Source organism: Artibeus jamaicensis, unplaced genomic scaffold (assembly GCF_021234435.1).
Source record: "Artibeus jamaicensis isolate MK-2021 breed Jamaican fruit bat unplaced genomic scaffold, CSHL_Jam_final contig_585, whole genome shotgun sequence".
Lineage (NCBI taxonomy): Eukaryota > Metazoa > Chordata > Mammalia > Chiroptera > Phyllostomidae > Artibeus > Artibeus jamaicensis.
In genome coordinates this window covers 7129913-7140399 of record NW_026521894.1, presented here as the reverse complement: position 1 = coordinate 7140399, position 10487 = coordinate 7129913, and the positions used below count along the sequence as shown (strand labels likewise).

Below are 10487 nucleotides of genomic sequence, written 5' to 3'. Positions count from 1 at the left end.
GTTTTGTTGTACTGTTGAGGGGAAGTTAATCTTCACCATTTTAAAATTTTGAATCTGTCCTGTTTGGAATGTATAAAAACTGAGTTTTTCTGTACCCAGCTTAGAGATTATACAGAAACATGAACAGATATAGCATATTATTGATCTTTGTCTCAAAACTTTCTAGTTTCCTTGAATAATGAAAGTCATGGTAGCTCAAGGAAACATTAAATAGAGCTCATAAAATAATGCCATCTATAGGGAGTCCTTGAATTATAGTTTTCTTGTACTTGGCACTTATTTACTAAGCAAACAATTTTCTCAATGGATAATAAATCCCTAGGAGATGGTAATAGAAAGAGGGATGGAGATAGTAGTTTTTCATGGATGATAATATTTTCTGAGTGTGGTTAATAAGGACCTGAGCCATACACTGGAGTGATTTCATTTTTGCTAAAATATGGGTAAGTAGTCATCTCATTGTACTCATGTTCACTGATAGTTCTTTCAGCATTTACTCAAATTGTGTACCATGTGCTTATTGTGTTTCAGGTGTTGTATCAGGAAGTTGTGAACAGAGACTAGGCCTATCTATTTTACCATGGTATCTCTACTGGATATCAAATTCCCACGAAGTATCTTTTGAATAAAATAATGAAAGTTCCAGCCCTTGAGGAATCTAGGTGAAGGTAGATGAACTGTTTTGATACAATTTGAGATGTATTCTGATAGAAGCAGATACAAAGTGCTATGTGATTGACCTGGAAGGAACAATTAGGTTTGGAAGGGGTAAGTGGTTTCTCTAATGCAATCATTCTTCAAGGACCGTTAATGTAAGAACATTCAGCTCACCCACTAATTTGAATAAATTAGGAAAAATTGTGGCCCATATTTTTAGAGAAGTGGTTGAGCCTGAAGTATCTTGTGGTGCCAGAAATTAAAGGCTGAAAAAAAAAAGAAGATATGTTAGAAGGAACACAAGAGCTGGTCTAATAGAACTAGTAATGGTCACAACTGGAATAATTTAGGCAGCAAAATAAATAACAATAATATTCAACTAAAGCTGAAAGATTAGAATAAATATTCATAAGTATATAGTGATATAAATAATTGAGTGAAAAATAAAGGGGCATTCTTACTTACAAATGAACCCCAATTAATAGATGTAGAAAGAATGGGGGACATGAAAAATCACCACTTACATCATATTAAGAATTGTTGCAGACAATCCACTTACAAATACTAAAATCAGTGGAAAAAGATTTTTGCATAATATTTACTCAGTATAAATGGAAATTATTTACTAATTATGAATATATTTTCTACACAAGTAGGAAATCTGGGCATGCTTCATTTTAACAAAATGATCAAAGTTAATATCACCAGTAAAAACCCATATGGGCATCATGTACTCTATTTTAGGATGAAAAATACCCATCCCCTCTGTAATGTACTTCTCAAATATGGATAATAAATACAGTCTAAACATAAGAAGCCATCAGACAAACCTAAATTCAAAGACATTGCACAAAATACCTGACCAGTTACAGTACTCCTCAAGAATGTCAAGGTCATGAAAGACTGAAGAACAGTCACCAAATGGAGAAGACTAAGGAGATATAAGAACTAAATGTATCATAAGATCCTGAATTGGATCCTAGAATAGAAAAGGGGAATTAGTAAAAAATTTTGAAATCTAAACAAAGCCTATGGTTTGGTTTATAATGTACCAGTGTTAATTTTTATTTTTGATAATTGTACTGTGGTTATGTGAGATTACCACATTAGGGGAAGCAGGGTGCAGGGTATATCGGAATTCCCTACTATATTTGCAACTCATATGTTAGTCTAAAGCTATTTCAAAGTAAAGTATTAAATGAAATTAGGAGCCCTGCAATTAAGTTTGCTCCTTTGGAGGCAACTCTACACTTACAAAATTGCTGTTTGATGATTGAAGTGGAAATAAGGCTGACATGGGTACCAGCAGGTGGATGACCTGGAGGAAACACAAAAGTCTCAGGTATGTATGAACCTCAGACACTAGTAATGAAGCAGTTTTTCATATTGTTGTCTCTTTAGTTAAGGCGGAGGGTAGTCTCCTCCAGCTATTGGGAAGCCACTTAGAAAAAGAGCAGTTCAATATCTTTAGCAATATAAATGCTTTTCTACTCTTTATGGAAGAATTGATAAATTCTTGAGCACAAGCCAGATTTGTTTTGTGTTAATAATTTTACTCCCACATTGTATTCTATGGGGGAATCTCAGAGGGAGGCAGATAAAGAATTTCCAGAGAATATTTTGACTATGAAATCTGTGAGGAAAGTAGGATCTGAGAAAGAGCAAAACCACCAAAATAGAAAGTTCCGCAGATCCTTCCTAGGAGAAACACAGTTTTCTAATCAAGAAATTTAGAAATCACCCTGGCCGGTGTGGTTCAGTGGATTGAGCACCAGCCTGCAAACCAAAGGGTTGCTTGTTTGATTCCCAGTCAGTGCACATGCCTGGGTTGCGAGCCAGGTCCCCAGTAGGGGGCACTTGAGAGGAAACCACACATTAAGATTTCTCACTCTCTTTCTCCCTCCCTTTCCCTCTCTAGAAATAAATAAATAAAATCTTTTAAAAAAGAAATCTAAAAATAATTCATTTTTTCAAATTAGTATGTTTTTCTCCAGCAGTTACTATATATTATGCATTTTTTATGTGCTATCCCACTTAAACACAAGCAAAATAACTTTATTATACTTATTCCCATTAACAGGTAAGGAAACTAAGACTTAAGTAGGTGGCCAAAGACACAAACTTGGCAGTCTTACTTAAAGGTAGATGAACATCTTAAGAACATCAAGCTCAAACACTAAATTTGATAAAAAGCATACTTCGTACTGTATTGGGGTGTGTAAAAATACAGGTTGACATGCACAGAGTCAGAAAGTCTAACTTTTAAAGTGGAATGGGAGAGCTGGGACAATAACCCAGGATTGTCTGAATCTAAAACTACTGTTCTTTGTATTACATGTGATGAATTTTGTGGGGGATCAGATGGAGGAAGTGAGACTAGACCTGGTTGAATGGGTAGGATTCAAATGGGCAAAGAAGTGGTAGGGATGTATTACATTGAAAGTAGACTAAGTTCTTAATGGTCCCTTGATGACTTTGAGAATTCTCACTCATCTCCTACTATAATTTTTCCTTGAATATGGGTATCTCTTTAAAGAAATCTATCTCCCAACCATTTAAAAATCTAACTGCTAAATTAATATATACTTTTTGCTGGATTTATTCCCAGATTCTTAAGAATTTGTCTCCTCCACTAAGAAATGGCTTGAGATGATACTGGTGCATTTAAACAATGCAGATTGTCCTACTCTCCTGTCTCCCTCTACCTGAAAGCTCTGGCATAAGGGCATTCCTTTTACTATAAAATATTTTGGGTTCTGGTCTGTGCTGGCGTCTGAGTGCTTTCCAGAGGCCACTGAAGGACCTTGTAATATGGCCAGGTATGTTTGACTTTATTAATAAGGCCAAATGAGATGCATGGCATGCTGTTGGAAGTCTGCCCAAGGAAATCAGCCCACCAAAAAGAGAGCAATCAACACTCAGATGTAGCAAGAAATCATGCTTGCACCTAAAGCTGCAAGAAAGGTGACTCAAGCATAACAGTTGTAACAGGAAATGGTGATTATTACTGGAGTGGGAATGATCTAACTAACTTCACTGATATTCCTCCTGGTAGAGTAGAAGAGAAAGCTAAACAGAGTGATACTTTGTTGAGGGATTTTTAAGGCAGTTTTAATAGATTTTCCTAAGCCTCTGATTGCAGTGGTAAATGGTCAAGCTGTGGGGCTCTCTGCCACCATCCTTGGGCTATTAGATGCTGTGTATGCCTCCAATAGAACAACATTCCATATCCCTTTTAGTCACCCAGGCTGAAGTCCAGGAGGATGTGCCTCTTACACTTTTCAGAAGATAATGGGCCTGGCCAAGGCAACAGAGATGCTTATTTTGGAAAGAAGATAGCAGGAGAAGCATGTACCCAAGGACTTGTTAGTGAAGTTTTTCCTGGTAGTAGTTTTCAGAAAGAAGTTTGAATGGGCTGAAAGCATATTCAAAGCTCCCCCAAATGCCACATCAATTTCAATACCTGTCATCAGAAATTTGAAGAAAGAGAAGCTGTAAGCTGTTAATGCTGAAGAAAGTGGTATTCTCTAGGGAAGGTGGCTGTCAGACAAATGCATAAATGTAGCCATGAACTTCTTGTAAAAACTGTGATGACTACTAGAGCAAAGTTGAGCATTTCAAAGGAAGGAAGGAAGGGATGTCCCATATCTTATTTCCAGTGCTTGAACTAAATGAACTTCACTGTGCCTTTTTCAGTGATGAAATATCATTTATGATTATTATATTTTGCTGAGCCCTGATGAAAAACCAATTATGTGAAGCAAGCTTTAAGAATTTACATAGGTTTGAAAGAGAAAAAAATGCCCCAAATGAAAGAAAAGATCAAAGCTCCAGAAAAGGTACAATTAAGTGACAAAGATACAGCCAACCTATCAGATGCACAGTTCAAAATACTGATAATCAGGATACTCACAGAACTGATTGAGCTCAGTCACAAAATGAAGGAACAAATGAGGACTACCTAAAGTGAAATAAAGCAAAATATACAGGAAACTAACAGTGATGGGAAGGAAACTGGAACTCAAATCAATGGTTTGGAGTAGAAGGAAGAAAGAAACATTCAACCAGAACAGAATGAAGAAACAAAAATTTTAAAAAATGAGGAGAGGCATAGGAACTTCCAGGACATCCTTAAACATGCCAACATCTGTATCATAGGGGTGCCAGAAGGAGATGAGAAAAAGCAAGAAGCTGAAAACTTATTTGAAAAAATAATGAAGGAGAACTTTCCCAATCTGGCAAAGGAAATAGACTTCCAGGAAGTTCAGGAAGCTCAGAGCGACCCAAAGAAATTGGACCCAAGGAGGCACACACCAAGGCATATCATAATTACATTACTCAAGATGAATGATAAGGAGAGAATCTTAAAAGCAACAAGAGAAAAGGAGAGAGTTATCTATGAAGGATTTCTCATAAGACTACCAGCTGGTTTCTCAGAAGAAATCTTGCAGGCAAGAAGGGGCTGGAAAGATGTATTCAAAATCCTGAAAGGCTAGGACCTAAGTAATTCAAGATGACTCTATCCAGCAGAGCTATTATTTAGAATGGAAGGACAGGTAAAGTGCTTCTTAGATAAGGTCAAGTTAAAAAAGTTCATCATCACCAACCCTTTATTATATGAGATGTTAAAGGGACTTATCCAAGAAATAGAATAAGATAAAAAACTATGAACAGTAAAATGACAACAAACTCACAACTATCAACAACTGAGCCTATAATAAAGCAATAAAAACAAAACTTAAGCAAACAACTAGAACAGGAACAGAATAAGAGAAATGAACATCACATGGAGGATTTTCGGTGGGGAGTGGGTGGGGAAGAATTGGGGGGAAGGTACAGGGAATAAGAAGTATAATTGGTAAGTACAAAATAGACAGGGAGGTTAACAATAGCATAGGAAACAGAGAAGTCAAAGAACTTATATGTACAACCCATGGGCATGAACTAAGAGGAGGAATGCTAGAGGATTGGGGGTTGCAGGAAAGAGAGGGGATAGAGAAAATTGTGGAGAGTGTAGTAGCATAATCAATAAAATAAACTTAAAAATAAAAAATAATAATTTATGTAGGTTTGGTGTTAACTCCTGACTCCAGTGGAAGTGTGGGGTTATAGTCCTCTCAACCCTGGGTTGCTGCCCCTGCCTATTGGAAACCACTCTTCCTGGTTTCAGGAGTTGTAACTGCCCCCCCCCCCCCCCCCCCCCATGTATAAGGCTGAGTGAGTGACCTCTGGACTGTGAGCCACTAAGGAGACAAAGCTTGTCTCTGGCAGCAGTGCTGCTTCTGCTTCATCTCCTGCCCCCAGTGCTTGGTCAGTTAGTCAGAGACAGGTACAACCCCTCAAGAGGAGGGGCAACCTAAGCTAGACACGATCACTTGGGAGGCCCTCAAGGAAGGACTTGGGGGGCTGCAACAAACAGGGAGTGATGGACCCTTGCCCCCTGGCTATTCTGACATAGCCCAAGTCCCCATTTCCATCTGGGAGAAGTGCTTCCCAGCTCTAATTCACTTAAGCCTAAAAACCTATGACTGGGAAGGCAGTGCATCCCTTGCCAGTTAGAGTGAGATCCGGGGTGATAGGGCATAAGAAAGAATTCGCAAAGTCCTGTGAAGCCTGCTTTGCTAAAAGTGCTTTCATTCATATAATAAAGGTCTGAGCAGGGAATAAGTATGTCTCCCAAAGTTTTTTCATCCCCCACACCAGACAGACACCGACTCAGACTAATCCCTCAGATTTCTTTGAAATGTTACCTACTGTTTGATCCTTGCCGCCTGACATTGATTGATGAGCTTTACCTGTATTACTGTGTATTACAACCTAATAAAAGCCATTGAAGAAGAGGTTTTTGGTCTTTCTCCTCTGAGAGCTTGACCACCTCTCCTCCCCAAGAAGATCATGGTAGTTTCACTTTCATCTGTGGTGGATGGGGGGACTTGTGGGCAATGTTGCCCCCCACACCTGCCCTCTCCCTGTGCTGGTGGTCAGTGCTGCTCTTACTCTGCTTGGTAGTCTATTGATTATGTAGAATTTGATGATACCTTACTAGTGGTTCTCTACTGGGGTAGTGCTGTCATCAAGTGGTGTTTGGAAATGCTGAGGCATGTTTTTGGTTGTCATGGAGACTAGGGGTGTATTTAGTGCCCAGTACCAAAAGTGATAGCATCCTATATGCTGGGAACAGTCCCAACCAATGAAGAATTTCATCCCCCTCCAAAATATTTTGGGTTCTGGAAGAGGGTGGGTGTCCTAATGAGATTCTTTATTAAAAGCTCATCAGCCCTGGCTGGTGTAGCTCAGTGGATTGAGCCAGGGCCTGCGAACCAGAGTATCATGGTTTGATTCCCAGTCAGGGCACATGCCTGGGTTGCAGGCCAGTTCTCAGCAGGGGACTCATGAGAGGCAACCATACACTGATATTTCTCTCCCTCTCTCCTTCCCTTCCCCTCTAAAGATAAATAAATAAAATCTTTAAAAAAAGAAATGTTTAAAAAAAAGAAAAAAAAGGGCTCATCTTTTGGGTGTTAGCTTTGCCATAAAGATGATGAATGGGTAGATCAGGGACAGATTCCTGTCGGCCTTTTTGTTTTCATGTCTCCAACTCTACTCATCTATTAGAACTGTTTATTTTAGAACTCAGATGGATCAAGAATAGACTAAATGAATATTATCATTTAGTCCATTGAATCATTAATTTTACCATGATAAATTTTAAAAGTTAAAAAATTACTTTATTTCCATAAACCGAGCAATTCATATGCTGAACTAAGTATCATGAATTTTAACTTGAAAGTAAGAATTGAACAGATTTACAGATTTACTCTGTAAGATTCACTCTTACAGATTTACTCTGTAAGAGTACTTGAAATTATTTTTTATGCAATGGATATTAAACAGAGATTTAAAAGTTTTATTTAATTCTTTCTAATATAATTCCACAGTTCATATCTCTGTAAAAGTTTTCTAGGAAAGAAAGGGACTTAGTCAGTAAACACTTGTTGATCAAATAAACCACCTTTGTCAAGCATTGTGTTAGGTGCTATAGCTTAAAAAATGAATAAAATTTTGAGTCTACCCCCAGAAAGGTCATAACCCAGTGAGAGAAGCTAAGGATGAGTAGTTACAATGCAATTTCATTCTGCGAAGATGAAAGTATACATAAAGATTTGAGGAGCAAAAAGAGGGGAATGACCACCTCTGAGGGTGAGAGTGGTTGGCATAAAGTCAAGTAGATTCATGATAATCAGTAGATCAGAGGCTTGGTTGCAGTTAAAGGTTTGTCATAGTCTGTTTGGCTGCTATACAAAAATACCATAGACTAGGCAGTTCATAAACAACAGAAAATTATTCCTCAAAGTTCTGGAGGCTGGGGAGTCCAAGATAAGAGCATGAGTGGATTCAGTATCTAGAAAGGGATTGTGTCCTAGTTCATAAATGGTCATTTCTGCCTTCCCACATGGGGGAAGGGGTAAGGGACCTCTCTGGGTTTTCTTTTATAAAGGTAGTAATCCCTTTTATGAGGCTTCTACAGTTGTAACCTACTCACCTCCCAAAGGCCCCACCTCCCAATACAATCACCTTTGGGGTTAGTATCTCAACAAATTTTGGAGGACACAAATTTTCAGACTGTAGCATGGTTCCAGTAGGACCATTTTCTAGCATCAGTATAGACTAGCATCAGTAAAACAATTTTCGGAATGAGAAAATCATTTAAAAAATTGTTTCAAAGGCCAAACTAATGCCATGAAGGTAAGAAAGAACCATAAAGAAAGATGGAAAAGTTCCAGGGCAATTATGATGTTGACTACTTTTGTTTACATAGAAATAATTTTGATACATTGATAAGACATGGGTAATTAAAAAACTAGGCAATACTGGCTTGATCTCTATTTTCTATTTCCTTTTTAAGTAGTCTAAGTGACACATCTTTAAATGTAAAATTTTAGAGCATAGAGACATGTCCTACCCAACTTTGCTTCTATACTTTATATTTTATTGATAAAAATAAGGAACAACATGAAAAGTAATCTACTTCTAAGTACAGCTAGTGGCAAATAATTGTTAATAAATTAGCTGCTTTTCTTGAGTGTTGGTTGATTGTCATATCTTTTCTGCACTCTTCATGGTGCATATGTAGGTTGTATTTCATTAAATTAAATTCATCAAACATTTATTAAGAGCCTATTCTGAACCAGACATGTAGTCTATGGGATACAGAATAGATCTGGAAAATTGACTTTAAGAAAAGTTCAGTTTACCTGCAATGGTAGCATGATTAAACTCCATGTGGTACCTGTGGAATCAGTAGAGTTAGGCATTCTATCTAGCAAAGTTACCATTTAGAATAGAAGGGCAGATAAAGTGCTTCCCAGATAAGGTCAAGTTAAAGGAGTTCATCATCACCATGCCCTTATTATAGGAAATGTCAAAGGGATTTATCTAAGAAAAAGAAGAAGGTCAGAAATAGAAGCAGTAAAATGACAACAAACTCACAATTATCAACAGCTGAACCTTAAAAAAATGAACTAAGCAAACAACTAGAACAGGAACAGATTCATGGAAATAGAGAGCACATGGAGAATTATCAGTGGGGAAAGGGAGAGAGGATAATGGGGGTAAAGGTACAGGGAATAAGGAACACAAATGGTAGGTACAAAATAGACAGGGGAGGTTAAGAATAGTGTGGGAAATGGAGAAGCCAAAGAACTTATATGTATGACCCATGAACATGAATTAAGGTGGGAGAATAATGGTGAGGGGATATAGGGTGGAGGAGAATAAAGGGAAGAAAAAAATGAGACAACTGTAATAGCATAATCAATAAAATATACTTAAAAAATTTTAGCTTATTCTAATTCTTCCTAGACTTTAGCTACCTATACTGGTATTTCCCCCCTACAAAGTAGCTAATCAATTATTGGTCAGAGTATGAAATAAAACTATTCTAAGCTATTACATATATTAGCAATACTTAATATGAAGATTTTCAGATTCTCTTTAAATAAAATATACCCTTCTTTCTTGCTCAAAAAAGTGTTGGTTTCATTTAAATTTTATTTTATTACAAAGTCAAAGAATTCTGACAATTTATACATCCAGAATAACAAGAGAAAAATAGAGATTTATGATGATTACCTATAACTAGTTGAAACAAATTATTATCTTAGTGGTTGACAACAGAATTTCTCTTAAAGAGAAGGCTGTTTGGTTAGAGAAATATTTTGATAAGGTATTTAAACAAAAATAGGCACTGTTGCAATGGTTTAGTAGGAGGTAACAAAAGATTTTAAAAGCTTATTGTTAGATATGAAGAGAACATCGTTGAAGTGAGGAGGCCAAGAAGGTAGGAGCAATGTGATAGCAGGCCCGGGTGGTTCAGAACAGGGATGTATAACATTCAATTTTCAGTTTGTGAGTTTGGGTGGAGTAAACGCCCTTTACTTTTCTCTCACAAACCTTCAATAAGTTCCACTACAAATGGGGGAAAATGGGGAAGGCCCATCCAGGAACATGTATAAAGGACATGTGGACAAAGCCAAAGCAGGTAGGTTCCAGGGTGGGAGGCGGGGATGGGTGGGGCAGGGGCCTGTGGTGGGTGAAAATGGAGACGAGTGTACTTGAACAACAATAAAAAAAATAAGTTCCACTATACATAAAGGCTCTGTCTCTGTGTGTTTACAGTTGCATGTGTATGAAGGTAGGAGGGAAGTTGGAGAGAGTGGGAGGCAGAGTGAGAGTGAGAGAGAAAGAGACAGAATAATGGAAAAGGGCTGCATTTTATGTCAATGCTGAGACTTAGGGTGGAAAAGGGACAAGGCCAATAGGTGACCTAC

At 37.6% G+C, this 10487-nt stretch overlaps 1 pseudogene; it reads left to right on the top strand.

Annotated features, from left to right (window-relative positions):
* Positions 1–3018: 3018 nt before the first annotated feature.
* Positions 3019–4239, top strand: LOC128628183 (enoyl-CoA delta isomerase 2-like; annotated as a pseudogene).
* The last annotated feature ends 6248 nt before the right edge of the window (positions 4240–10487 follow it).